At 32.1% G+C, this 4,475-nt stretch overlaps 1 long non-coding RNA gene across 1 annotated transcript; it reads right to left on the bottom strand.

The window, feature by feature from the left end:
- Window positions 1-1,121: 1,121 nt before the first annotated feature.
- Window positions 1,122-2,678, bottom strand: LOC140694053 (uncharacterized). The gene is made up of 3 exons (XR_012069795.1): window positions 2,461-2,678; window positions 1,728-1,869; window positions 1,122-1,388 (listed from the first exon to the last, which is right to left on the bottom strand). It is a non-coding gene; the product is annotated as an uncharacterized lncRNA (long non-coding RNA).
- Window positions 2,679-4,475: the final 1,797 nt, after the last annotated feature.

Genomic DNA, 4,475 nt, shown 5'->3' with positions numbered 1-4,475 from the left:
TTAAGAAGAAAATAATAACTTGTCTCCTGTACCTACCTCCAATTACTGTCTTGCGTGACTAGTCCTTGGACTATGAAAAGAGCTAGTTTGTGGTGAAGAGTAAGGACCATAACAAAATAGTTGGAAAACCATGAGAATTTTCTTGTTTCAAGAAAGTGGATTTGCTTAAAGTCAACATGTATTTTTCATTCACTAAATAATATAATGCATCCTGTGGCATGTTCTGTGCTTACTGTGATGGTATCCAAGTTAGACAAGGAAAGGGGGATAGACAGAAAACTTCTGAAGGAGGTAGTTTCTGTACTGAGACTGGGAAAGTTAAAGTAGGTAAAAGGAGGACACCTTAAGTCCAAGGATGAGCTGGAGCAAAAGTTGTGAGTTTGGAGCTAACATTTTTCACGAGCATTTGCCTGGATTTATCTCCAAATACAGTGAAACATAAAGATATGCCAAGGTAATCAGAAACCAGATCTATAAAAAAAGAGTAAACGATGTTGAGTTTGTGGGCTTAGAGTTGGAAAGGCATTAAGTGCCACCCTGAAGACGTAAGCTTGTCTTTGGCTGGAACACAAAAGCAACATAAAGTATTGACTAAAAAATATAGCGTAGACTCTTCAGGGCAGGAAATGAAAGCACCAGTTGGAATGCTTTGAGAACAGGACAAAGACCATAGATAAAATTACTTTTGAAATTCTTCCACATGCTGAATGTGCCATATGAGACTACACCATATGACCATTTTGATACCAGTAATGACATAAAAGAGACCATGATCGCTGGACAGATTCCTGCATTTATATCCTGTTCAAACCAACCCTAACTTAACACTTTTAATACTTTCTAGGATGAACCAGGAACCACTTAGTACTTTTCCATCTGTCTATGTTTGTCCTTTTCCAAATTCTTCCATTTTCTCTTCTTCCTTACAAGAAATTATTTAAATTTACACCCATATTGTTCCATCAAATGATCATGTCAATCAAATATCTGTATTTTTCTTTAAATGGTAACTTATACTCCTGTATATCTCTTTACTCTATTCTAAAAATTATAAGGAAAATACAAGTACACGTCTATGTTTATTGTTCAAATAAGAAAATTGCAGATATTTGTCAACATTTGCCAACATCAATATTAATCTTTGTTATCCTGCATAATCTGGTAGTCCTCTGGTAAATCAGTTGTAATTAGGATGACGTTCATAAACTGAAGACGGCTGATAAGTTGGCATTGAAAGAGAGGTAGCTGATGTATCAGCTATCACTGTCACTGGAAACCGTGGGTTGCTCCTTGGTTGAAGTTTAGAAAAACGACCTTCATTGGCAGATATGTTGTGATATCTATTTGGGAAAGTAGAAGGCTCCACCATCAGTCCAAATAATAGCTCTCTGTGGGAGACAAGATGCTGTACTGAGAAGTAGAAGTTATAATTGTAATGAAGTTCACAACACGGCCATTTGCTTCAGTGTAGCTGCTTTGAGAGTGCCCGTGGACAGTGGTCAACTGATTTAAAACAGCACGTTGATCCACTGCAATTTGTTTTGGTGGTCTAAATGACATTGATTATGGAGGATAAAAATCACCTCTGATCCGGGTTGTTGTGTCACCAATTATTTGTCTAGTAGAGGGCTTCCTTATTAGAGGCATGTTTAAATTTGCAGAAAGTAAAAATTCACTTTCTCCACTAGTGTCAGCCACAAAATCAGAATTATGAATATGCACATTACCTCCTGCTTTAAAGTGCTTCTTTTTGAAATCTTCAGCCAATGAAGCCACCAGAGAGGCATTTTTAATCCCAACTCTTCTTTTTATTCTAACTAAATGCTGGTGACAGACTTGTTTAAGATTTCAATTATGGCAGAACTGCAGCTGCAACCAATGGAGAAAGATTTTAGTAATATTTTAAACGAAAATACAAGACTACAATAAGCCTATCCTATAAAACCTCAGATTTCATGTTGATTATGCAAAGATAATATCATTAAAATATGAACATTGCTGACAATATTTTGAAATTATTTATTTGTAATATACACATTTAAATAGTATATCATCAAATTTAATAAGTTAGTATTTGCAGTAACGGTGAAAGCCACTTTTTAAAAGCAGCTTTAATACGTTTATTTAGTTTTCTGGTAAGATTCATAGTTGCTAGGAACATTTCTCATAATCTTGAATACTTAAGGCACTGTCCTCATTTTTAGAAAAAGTAAAGAATATTAGCCTTTGTAGTTTTATACAATTTTCAGAATCTAGCTTTACATTTATATTACCATAGGTTGATGTACAAAATAAAATTTTATATATGTTACCAAGTAGTAACTACAATTACTGAATACCTTGCTTAAAACAGATTTTTTCCTTCTGCCAGAAAGTCAGCAGGAGAAACAGATCTTTGAATATTCTGCCGCACTTTAGTAAACACATAAATGCTAAGCTGTCTAACTAAACTTTACATACTTCCAGATTCAAATATTCTGAAAGGCGCCCTTCTTTCCAAAACTTCCTTCTTAAAGACATCTTCATCAATCACTATCGAAGTTCCATTATCATCCCACGAGATAGATTTTTATTGGTCACTCCCAGACATTTTCCAGAGTTTTCTTGGAAATGTCAGAGAACGAAAATCATTATCTTCATCTGGTTCCAAGACACAATGTGTGTAACATGGTCTTTTTATCAAGGATTTTTCAGACAAAGTCTGAAAAGCATTTTCTTCAATCATACACCTCAAGTCCAAGTCCCCAGAGAATGTTTGATCACACAATAGAGATATATCAGAGTTCCTGAAACAGTTTGTCCAACTTTATGAGACACATCTTGGATTTCTGGAGAAACATGTGCCAACGGAAATAACTTATTCTACAGCTACTTTTCTAATCTGCATGATTTTGAGCACTGCAGCTTCAAATGCTGCTTTGGCAGGCCTGCACAGATAAACTTCTAGGCCATCAAAATGGTTCTCTACCTGAGTAGCTGTCACATCACAAAACGACTGGTCTCCCAGCAACTCAAGTGTAACATTCAGCCAGTGTTCCCTTCTCATTCATCCAGTTAAAATGAAACATATAGGATGCTTATTTTTATACTGTGATCTGCAAATATTATCCCCAAAAATCTTTTTAAATAATTTAATTTTGGGGACTATGAAATAAAATCAGTCTCCATACTTTTGTACACAAATTTATACAAAATTGGTGAAGTATAAATAATGCAATAAATATATAAAATAATTTTAAAGTTATGAAATTTAAAGTGAAATTTGTTTAAAACCTGTACAGAAAATGTATATCTATTTCAATATCATTTGTAATTAAAGTGAAATATAATTTGATTTGGAAATGGAAGTTGGTATTTATCTCTGTACTTTAAAATAAGTAGCTCTATATTCAAAATATGAGAAGAATAAATATCAGCTTATTTGTTATGCTTATAAATAAATGGCAAATATTTATAAAATAAAACTAGATTAAAATTATGAATCAAATATAAGAAAGCCCAAAGTGGGGAATTTTTGATTTAAATTGTAATTCAGTGCTATAAGTAAAACAAATGTAATTTAACATTCTACCATAAAAATTAGAAGAGAGACAATCTTATTGCATATTTACAAATGTTTATTTTTGCCATTCTTTCTGTCAGAGGTTTTTCAGTCCCAAGAAGGAAAAAATTTTCTTGTCATCGTTATAATCCATACTCTTGTGGCTTCTGTTATGTGTTCCAAAATGATGTTGATAAATACACTTATGCACAAGACACTGGATTCAATAAGCAGTGCCTCCATTAAGGGGCAAATGAACAATGAAAAAAACAAAGATATAACAGTATATGTGGTTTGGGGTGGAAAATACAAGTTAATGCATTTTAGGAAGCAATATATTTCTCAGTCCTGAAATTTTTGGTATTGTTTTTATAATACAGCATTTTAAGGCAAGTGATTTGTTCACTAATTGAAAATATTACCTATGTCCTGTAACAGTATACATAAGTAAATCCAGTTCTATCAAAATTTATATTATTTATTTAGAAATAAATTCCATTAAACTTAAGCCAAATTAAAAATGAGAGATAAAATTTTTAAATAAATAAATGTACCCTCAAGCTACAATGTAAATTTTTCCATCACTATCTGTAAATTTCATTCTAAATAAATATTAGCAACCTGAATTCATGGCATATTATAAGTATTATCAACTATAGTTATGTTGGATTTAGTCCTGATTCATAAATATTATTTAACATATGAAAATTAAAATATGTGATAACATCCCTTAAAAAGCAAAGAATTAAAAAATAACACTCTCAAAAAATGTAGGAATATTATTAAAATATGTGATCTTAACTTTTTTATAAAAATATTTTTACAAATTCACTGTAGATAGAATGTAACTAAACATAATATAAGCCATTTATGAAAAACCCATGACTAACATCAAGTTCAATTTTAACATACAGGAAGGTTTTCCTCTGGTCCA

This window comes from Vicugna pacos, unplaced genomic scaffold (assembly GCF_048564905.1).
Source record: "Vicugna pacos unplaced genomic scaffold, VicPac4 scaffold_20, whole genome shotgun sequence".
In the NCBI taxonomy this organism is placed as follows: domain Eukaryota; kingdom Metazoa; phylum Chordata; class Mammalia; order Artiodactyla; family Camelidae; genus Vicugna; species Vicugna pacos.
Note: the sequence above shows the minus strand (reverse complement) of the source record. Positions and strands in the feature narration are given on the sequence as shown.